Consider the following 10,699-nt stretch of genomic DNA (forward strand, 5'->3'; position numbering starts at 1 on the left):
TTTTTATACAGTCTTTTCCAAAATTTAATGCATCGTTTTAGGTTTGATCTATATATCATATTTGGTATCAGACTAAAAACAAAATGAAAATGAACCTCTTCTCTTTTACTCTGTAAATATCACTTTTATTTTTCTGGAATTAGAGGTAGATATAGTGATGTACTTGGTTATTTCACTTGATTTTCTGAAGCAAAATGCCTTTATGGAAGGAAAGTATGCATTTAATAGTTGTATCTTAAGGAATAAATATCACATGTTAGTGACATAAGAGAAACATATTTTTAGTAACTGAAGAAAAGGGGTTTTCCACAAAATACTCTATTAAAAACATTCAGCAAGGAAAAATGTGACAGCATCATTGCTGATTGTTTTATAATACCCACTGTTTGTAAGGGAGTGGCTAATATTTTGAAAACATAGATTTTCCAGGTTTTTATTGACATAGGATTGATTCATACTGCTTGAGGAATATCTTGGATGGCCATATTTTAGAGCTGAGATAAAATTAATGACAGATTTATAAAGATGCAACCTCTGACATATACTTCTTTAAATCATTAAGCTTTTAGTAAATTTTCCTTTCCATTAAGAATGACAAAACGTGGTCCAAAACTGTTCTTCTAAGTTACACTTTGACTAAATTCGAACCAATAAAGATAGCTAAAAATCATTCATAAAAACATGTATCTATGAGTACATTGAGCTCCATAGAGACAGCGCCGGGGCAAGCGAGAGCCGAACTGGCACTGGGCGACTCTGTGCCTCACGGACGAAAATCAACTAAACATGGGCAAAGGAGATCCTAAGAAGCCGAGAGGCAAAATGTCCTCATATGCATTCTTTGTGCAAACTTGCCGGGAAGAACACAAGAAGAAGCACCCGGATGCTTCTGTCAACTTCTCAGAGTTCTCCAAGAAGTACTCAGAAAGGTGGAAGACCATGTCTGCTAAAGAAAAGGGGAAATTTGAAGACATGGCCAAGGCTGACAAGGCTCGTTATGAAAGAGAAGTGAAAACCTACATCCCCCACAAAGGGGAGACCAAAAAGAAGTTCAAGGACCCCAATGCACCCAAGAGGCCTCCTTCGGCCTTCTTCTTGTTCTGTTCTGAGTATCGCCCCAAAATCAAAGAACACCCTGGCTTATCCATTGGTGATGTTGCAAAGAAACTGGGAGAGATGTGGAACAACACGGCTGCAGATGACAAGCAGCCCTACGAGAAGAAGGCTGCCAAGCTGAAGGAGAAGTACGAAAAGGATATTGCTGCTTTACAGAGCTAAAGGAAAGCCCGATGCAGCGAAAAAGGGGGTGGTCAAGGCGGAAAAGAGCAAGAAAAAGAAGGAAGAGGAAGATGATGAGGAAGACGAAGAGGATGAAGAGGAGGAGGAAGAAGAGGAAGACGAAGATGAGGAAGAAGATGATGATGATGAATAAGTTGGTTCTAGTGCAGTTTTTTTTTCTTGTCTATAAAGCATTTAACCCTCCTGTACACAACTCACTCCTTTTAAAGAAAAAAATTGAAATGTAAGACTGTGTAAGATTTGTTTTTAAACTGTAGTGTCTTTTTTTGTATAGTTAACACACTACCGAATGTGTCTTTAGATAGCCCTGTCCCAGTGGTTCTTTCAATAGCCACTAACCTTGCCTGCTACAGTCTGGGGGTTGTAAATTGGCATGGAAATTTAAAGCAGGTTCTTGTTGGTGCACAGCACAAATTCGTTATATATGGGGTCAGTAGTTTTTTTGTTGTTGTTTTGTTTTGTTTTGTTTTTGGTATTTGTTTCATCTTCAGTTGTCTCTGATGCAGCTTATACGAAGATAATTGTTGTTCTGTTAACTGAATACCGCTCTGTAATTGCAAAAAAAAAATTGCAGCTGTTTTGTTGACATTCTGAATGCTTCTAAGTAAATACAACTTTTTATTAAAAAAAAACATGTATCTATGAAACACAAATTAATCCTGTTTAGGGAAAAATTAATTTCAAATAAAAATTTGTCACTGAAATTATGCTAGAAAATAGCAACTAACTGAGATAATTCTGTTTAATACACATCCCACTGTAAATGTCATATCATTATGTAGAGGAATATACAATTATTTTGCATTTGATGTGATTGGACTAACTAATTTCATCTTCAGATTGCTAACTTAAAGAAATCGCAGTTGTGGTGATGTTAATACATAAAAATATTCTGTGTGTATATAACAGTAACGACAAGTAGAGAAAACCCTAAAAAAATCATTCACATTTCTTATAAATACTTAGGAAGTCGATCCCAGATTAGTTTTGCTTTAGAGTTTTGCTCTTCCAGTATCAGCATTTGCACTGTTTGGCTCTGTTAACTTCTAAGTAAATAAGTTAAAGAGCTGTGCAACAGTTCCTAACAACATGAGATGACTTTGTTACCACCCATTTCCTGCTTTAAACCTTACAGTGGCTCTGTGTAGATGCATTGATAATTAGCTCAGACTCCATGGTATTTTGTAAATGGTTATTGATAGACAATGAAAAATAAGAAGTTCTCACTCTCTTTCTTACATCCCCTAAAACATGCATCCAGCAAACACTGAAAAAAATGAAGCTCTCACCCTCTAATTGCTGAAGTACTGACAATAGTCATGGTTCCTTCAACACAGAGGGCATACCTGGTGGTCCCTCAAATGCTCAAGTTTTCTACTTTCAGGATTATAAAAAAAAGTGCACTATTAGGAAAAGATACTCTGAAGCAAGTTTTGTGGCATTGCTCTGTTATTTTGTGATTTACTGTGTTCTTATATATAGTTCTTTGACTGCGTATCTATCCTTTCACTTTATGTGCATTGGTATTTCACCTGTATATGCGTCTCTGTGAAAGTATCAGATTCCTTGTAACTAGAGTTACAGACATGTGTGAGCTGTCACATGGGTGCTGGAAATTTACCCAAGTGTTCTGGAAGAACAGTCAATGTTCCTCACCACTGAGCCATCTCACCCACCTCAGCCTGTGTTCTTATTATTTTACCAGACAGCTTATTCTTCTTAAAGAATTTCACTCAGTGAAAGAGTACTTGTCTAGTTTGCATGAGGTCATGATCTCAATCCCAAATTCCAGCCAAGCAATGAAGTTTTAATCATTTTTCTTCTTTCCAGAGAACAAGTGAAGCATTTCAAGAGACTACTGATTAAATTAAAATATCATCCACCCAAAAAATCATTTACTACCTCTAATTCATCCCTCAAGCTCTTTTTCATATAATCACATACACTTACTTTAAAAATCTTACATAGATACATTTAAAATTTATGTATATAAAGGCATTAAAACTTATACAAATATTTCTTTAATTAGTTTTTAATTGAGAGGAAAATAATTCTTTTGTTAATATTCATGTCAGATAATGTATAGATTATAAATATACTTTCTGTAAAGCATACAGTGATGTCATTTGTATCTCTATGATACAAATGTCTGTTCTATCTGTACAGTTAATTTTGGACAGGTTAAAATTGATACACTGAGTAAAACTCATTGTTCTCCTAGATGTAAGGGACTTCATTTAATCAACTGAGTGTCTGCTAGAACAGAAATGCAGTCCTTCCTTTGGTCACATGCAATTATTCATGCAAGGTTGCTAATGATCTGTAACTTCAACTTGTCTTCTCCTTATCCGTGAATGTAGATGAAACTTTAGAAACCTTGAAACTGTCACCCTTTGCAAGACAAAGAGAGCCCTTGCTTTTGCTTTGCATCAGTCCTCATCGATCTCATTACATGCTAGCTTCTAGAACAGCACAACCCAGTTCTTGATAATAAAAATCATACAAAAAGTATACATACACCCATTTCCCACACCTCCCCCTGCGCACTCTTATGGATTGAATTCTCGGAGAAAATGTGGTTAATACATTCAGTGCTAGAATAATTTATTAAACTTGTTCAACTTTTCCTGTGTTCACGTTTTAAGTGAATAAACGTGTTTCTAATTGTTAAACAAGAAATTTTAGAAATTTAAATACATTTTTTATCTAAATGCAGTTAAACTAAAATGAGGTCTTTCTGCTGTGCTCCAAACTGTCGTCTGAGAAACACTTCATTTCACCAAATGAAATCTTCATTCAGATTCTGAATGTGTCATATGTTCCTCACCAATAACTTAAATATATTTTCAGTGACTATATTTTATATTATATTAAGTAAATATATGTTCAATAATTTTATATATTTTATCATTAAATATATTTACAGCTCTTTAATTTAAAATTATTGGAATATCTTGATTTATTTGTTTTATATAACAAAAATTTAATAAACATTTTAAATAATTAAAGACATAGTAATAATGCCAAACTTTTTGTTTTTATTGTCTCTTTTTCTAGAGACGAACACTATAGAAATAGAGAAATGTAAAGATGGGACATTTTCATGCCAAAACTGTCATTAATATTGTTCAAAAAATAAATTTTAGCACCTTAATTTTCTCATCATTACTAGATATAAGCCTTGATTTTGATGCTTTGAAATGGTAAATAACCTTACAATTGAATATTATCTCTGTGAATCTGTGATGTGAAGATCTGTTCCGATCACTGGAAAATTGTGCTGTATTCTACTAGGTTAACAAACCAGTGTTTGTTTGCTGAGCGATTTCCACACCAGCAACCAATAAATTGTCAACCACCTTTTATCATTATCCTACTCCTGTAATGAGCATAATTCTTAATGACCTCATAAAAATATCCATCGAAGAACTTCAAGAAAAGCACTTTGTCAGACAATGCTGCATTATGGTATCTATTTCTCAATTCCACCAGGTATTTCCAAGTAGCTCTCAAAAATTTGCAATAATTATAATCCCATTAGTAGTATGTAAGGCTTCATTTTTCCCCAGTCAATGCTTCTTGTAATCAGACACCATCCTTTTACAAGCTAACGGGCTTAGGATTGCAATTTACTGTTTTTTTTTTTTAATTGATAGCATCTTGACTACCTGTATTTCTCAGTACATTTTCTTATATTTATTGCCCATCTGATATTTTATTATGTCTATGTTTATAAGCAGGCTAGTCTATGGAATGATATTACTTGTATTCATTTCTTCATAAATTCCATGTTGTTTTTGGTTGTGAACCTAGCCTTAAATGACTGAGCCATCTCATTAGCCCATAAATTCTATGCTATAATAATTTTATTTTACACACATATTTAAATAGAAAAATTGCTGTGAACTAATTCTTCACTGACTGTGAAGATTTGTTGCTGTGACTGGTTTAATTAAGAAGCTGATTGGCCAGTAGCTGAACAGAATAAGGTTACAGAAGAGTCTGAGCAGGAGAATGGTGTGAAAAAGAAGGGCAGAGGCTGGAGTCACCAGCAAAACAGAGAACAAGTTCAACAGTCAGAATGGGGTAGAGGCAAGAGCCAGGAGCCTTAGGGCTGCACATAGATTAGTAGAAATGAGATCAAATGTAATAGTCAGTTAGTAATAAGCCTGAACTAATGGTCAAGCATTTATAATTAATATAAGCCTCAGTGTTTTTATTTGAGAGTGACTATAGGACAGGAAAACTCCATTCACAGAAGACAATTCTAAAAATAAAAACAGTTATGGTGTATTTTAGTAGATTTTATATTTTAAAAGTTAATTAATCCTGCTATTTTTTGACTAGACATTATTAAGAAATGTTACAAATTTATCCTACATTTATTAAAGCTAAAAAAATATTCTTCATAAATTTTTCTGTTTACTTTGTAAGTATTTATTCATTATGAAGACTTTTTTTCAGAGGTGAGGATCAAACTCCAGACTTTGCGCTTGCTAGGCAAGTGCTCTACCACTGGGCTTAATCCCCAACCCCACGACGACATTTTTTGATAAGTTAAAATATAATTATTTAATCATGACTTATTTTTCCAGACATAAAAGTAATTGCAACGACATCATTAAGAATATCATTTTAGAGAAAACCACCACGGGCATGCCCTGAACCAGTAGCATGGGTGAAGTACACACCCACACACCTACTTGTTCCAGTTTTACCTGGATGGGTAGAACATAGATAAGCACAGCCTGCCCAATACCTTCAGAAGATGGGCGCTCAGGCACAATTATGGTGAACATATATATGGTAAGGAAATGGGAGAGAGAGAAAAAGAGTAAGGAATCCCATAAAAATGCTAAAATATAAGCCATGGTGTACACTGCATGAACAGAGGACCTCATGAAGATATGTACAGGTCCTTTGCACCCTGTTTAGTGTGTGTGAGTTCCTATGTTCTTTGCTCATGTTGATTTAGAAGGCTTTGTCTTCCTGGTGACCTAATTCCTTTCTGACTCTTATAGTCTTTCTGCTTCCTTTTGCAAGAGGTACCTTGAGCCCTGAGGGAAGAACATGATGAATGCACTTCATTCGGGGCTGTTTCAAAGTCTCTCATTCTCTGTGTAGTATTTGGCTGTGGGTCTCTTATGTTTTTTTTCCATGTGCTACAAAGCAATGATTTATGAGTATAGCAAAATGTCATTAGAAATCGTTTATAATCTTTTTTTTTTTTTTTTTTTTTTAGAGCAATAGTCTTTGGTTTTACCCTAGGTTCTTGAGCTATCTAGTGTCTGGTTTTTGATCACCCAATCAGTGTTAGGTACAGGTCATGTTTGGGGGGTAATTTCTGCCATAATCCTAGCTGTGGTGAGTTTGTACACTTTAGGTTAGGAGTATAAGGAATAGAAATATTAAGTAGGAGAAACAGAAATGAAAGAAAGAAAGAAACACAGAGACACAGGATAGTAATGGGAGGACAATTCAGCAAATACTGAATGCTAAATTCCCACATTTATTTTTCATACACTTTTATACACCAAGACAAAAGGGGAAAAAAAGGCAAAAAACTGCTTTATCATGACATGAAGAACAACCAAATAATTACTTGTTTCAATACTGGAGACAACAAGTCATTAATTCCTGAGAAACGTATTTGATGTTTGGGGCAGTGAACACAACCTAAACTAAGTATCGTAGAGGTAGTCACTCCCTAAGTCAAACTTTCTATTTCCAAAGAAGGAGAAGTATGCTTGAATTCTCTGATCTTTGGTCAGGGTAGAGCAGATCTACCTCTATGGGCCATCTTGATGTCTGTGAAACACCAAGTAATCACACCCTGCATCAGGATATCTTGTTTTGTAACCACCTGTTATTAAAACTTTGAAATAACAAAAATGAGCTCAAACTCTATGCCTTTCAGTCAAGGTGGAATAGGCTCACATTTTTCGATTCCCGCAATTTTGGTATTTCAGTAATCTTGTTTCTCTCTAGGTGGGAGTGACATCTCTGGCTGAAAGCACAAATTGAACGACTTTCCTTTTTATGATAAGTATTAAAATATTCATTATGTAGATTGATATACATTCATCAAATTTTTAATGCAGGAACACTCCAGAAATCCTTATTTTATGCTTGCAACCTGTTTGCCATGAAATAAAAAGAAAGTCTTAAGAAACACTAGAGTCAGTAATTTTCAGATAGTAAAAGTAATGATACTTATACACAATATTGCTGAGTTATTGGTGAAATTTCCATTTTTAAATCCTGGAGAGTAGTGTGCTTAATTTTACCTATATATGGAGATAGAAGCATAAGACCAGGATCCCTCCATAGCTGAAAAGCAAGTTTTGGAGTGAGTGTTCAGAATACACATCTCACAGATAAATGCAGTCATCTTGACATTGATATCAACTTGATTCATTTCTCATCTAACATTTGCAATTTTGTCATGGCTCCAAATTTATAAATAGGATGGTAATATAAGTGAGAGTAATGTTAAAACTATAATTCTCTGAATAAATACGTATCTCTAAAGGGCATAATAGATTTATATCTCTAAACTTATGCAGAGAAAGAGGAAGGATTGCAGACTGGTGGTAGCTAGCCTGGGTAACATTTGGAAAGATTCTCCCTCAAAACTCCAAAACCTGGCTAAAGAGGTTAACAGTAATGTGGTCATCGAACATGTGAGAAAAGAAGAAAATTAGTTTACAGAAACAAAATAATTTTAAATTCTTCATGCTTAGCCGGGCGGTGGTGGCGCACGCCTTTAATCCCAGCACTCGGGAGGCAGAGGCAGGAGGATCTCTGGGAGTTCGAGGCCAGCCTGGTCTACAATAGTAGTTCCAGGACAGGCACCAAAGCTACAGAGAAACCCTGTCTCGAAAAACCAAAAAAAAAAAAAAAAAAATTCTTCATGCTTTTGTGTAGGCTGATGGTTACATGAACAGAGATCATTTGTTACAAATACGTATGTATAGGTGTATTAATACATGCGTATCTGTGAATACTGCTAACATGTCCATATTACATATTTTTTATTGTTACTTTTGGCAGTGGTGTGTTAAATAAGTGAATCTACCTCTTGGTGCTCCCAGCAAAAATGAGCTTGGTCTCATCTATCCATTCACATCTCCCTGTGCTTTCTGTCTCATCTCTGTCACAAAGGACTGTGCTCTTTATTTATTGAATACCACAAGTAAACATGGTACGAAAAAGAAAAAAAGAACCTTATTTAAGGAAAATTCTAACAGAATTTTACAAGAGAAGTTGCTTACTATTACCTACTGACAAATGATAACACTCAAAAATCACAATTGTTATTAGCCTATAGCCACACATTGTTTTATTAATTTCTTGTGCACATTTATTTCCCTTCAAGATTGCTTTCAACCTACTGCTAAAAACGAGTGATATGGCTAGATATTATTTCACAAACACACATATATATTATTCTGCTTCAATGGCATGGAAAGATCATAAGAAAAAGATAGTGAACACAGTTTAATATTAAACATATGTGATCAACTTAGCATGTAAAAATTGGTCATGTGTGGAGTTCAAAGCACAGTAAAATAGAATATATCAGTTATCTAAAAGCTTGTTAAATTTAATCAAATGGAGTACAAAGTAGGAAAAAGTAAGAGCATAATATTAAAAAGGTCTCAAAGCATATTATCAACTTGATTGCATAGTCAGGTAAACATTCGTTTTCTGAGGAGGTCATCTCCACAGTCATTGATGAACTAAAAACTGGGCAGAAAATTGCCAGAAACTAATAATTGCTTTGGTACCATATTTAAATGTAGTTTCTTGAATTCTTTCTCCAAGTGAAGATAAGTTTGAAGACTTGGGAATTTGAAAATATTTTCCATATCTCAATGCATTCTTTTCATTTTATTGATAGAAATAATGTTGTATCACATAAAAATCAGAGACACAAATCTCCCCTGAAAATATACATACAAATAACATTACATGGGATGAACACGTTATGTTTAGAAATATGTATGTTTATAAATGTGCATATATGAATTCAATAACAACAGATGAAGAAGCCATGAATTTGAAGAAAAGTATGGAGGGATATATGGAATTATTCAGCATTAAGAAAGGAAAGGGAAATTGTTGTAATTCCTTTAAAATCTCAAAAATTAAATAAAATATTAAGTCTTAGATAATGTTTCTTTGATTTCTCTTAACCAATAAGCTACAGGAAATGAAAGGAAATAATCAGAAAACTTCACCTTCATTATTTTGTATGTGAAAAAATGCTCAGATATCTCTACATTGTACATTTATTTAATTTTTAAAATATAGTTGATACCATGAAAGTGTAACTTTAGAAAAATCTATGCTTAGATTTGGTAAATTGGAAAAATAAACAAAACATTTGGCTTTGAATAGGACTAGGAAGGACAGGTGTTAAATAATGTGAACAATCTGAATTGTATATACATCCTATGAATCTATATTATGTTAATTAAAAGGAGACAAATGATAGATTAGGGGTGGAGCTTTCAATACAATGTGGTATTCTGACAGCTGTGCATTATTGGAGGCTTTTAATAAGATTACCATCAATGAAAGGGAAACTAAAAGGAAACAAAACTTTTGGAAAGCAATATTTTTGCTAGAAAGTGGAAGTACATAGAAAGACTGTCCAGAAGAATGGAGTTAACGGAGACAAACAGCATGAAAGTGGAACCCAATCATTTAAAAGTGAAATGAAACAGCCCTAAGGGCACTTCCAAAAGCTGCAGTTTTAAAGTTAAAAATGTACAGACTTCACTTAAGATTTTGAAAAGAAAATTTCTGACCATTCCTTGGGAAAGATCACCTAGCTAACTAATGATCTCCAGTCAGCCAAATATTATCACAAACTCCGTTCTGCTGAAGGCAAATATTGTCAATGCATAGTGCTGCCTTTCTAAGCATGCAGAATGAAAAAAATAAATAAGGAGTATTTTATAGAAACTTCTAATGAAACATAAAGATTACACTGGGTGACCAGGCCAGATGTACAAAAGTCTCTCTCTGCAAACTTCCCCTACACGACCATGAATGGATTTTCTTTTGTATTTTATAATTGTGTTTATTGAGCTATACAATTTTCTCCACTTCCCTCCCTTCTTCCCATCTTCGTTCTACCTTCCCCCATGATCCTAGCCTCCCAACTTACTCAAGAGGACTTGTCATTTTCTCCTTCCTTTGTAGATCCTATGTCTCTCTTAGGGTCTTCTTTGTTGTCTAGGTGTTCTAAGTTTGTGGACTGTAGCTAATTTTTCTTTGCTTTATGTCTAAAAGCCACTTATGAGTGAGTATATATAATATTTGTCTTTCTGGGTCTGGGTTACCTACTCAAGATGCATGGATTTTTGAAAGTAAATCAAAAGTGATGGAC

At 34.3% G+C, this 10,699-nt stretch overlaps 1 pseudogene; it reads left to right on the plus strand.

Annotated features, from left to right (window-relative positions):
- The first annotated feature begins 786 nt into the window (after positions 1-786).
- On the plus strand, positions 787-1,437 carry LOC130882958 (high mobility group protein B1-like; annotated as a pseudogene).
- Positions 1,438-10,699: the final 9,262 nt, after the last annotated feature.

This window comes from Chionomys nivalis, chromosome 10 (assembly GCF_950005125.1).
Source record: "Chionomys nivalis chromosome 10, mChiNiv1.1, whole genome shotgun sequence".
NCBI lineage: Eukaryota > Metazoa > Chordata > Mammalia > Rodentia > Cricetidae > Chionomys > Chionomys nivalis.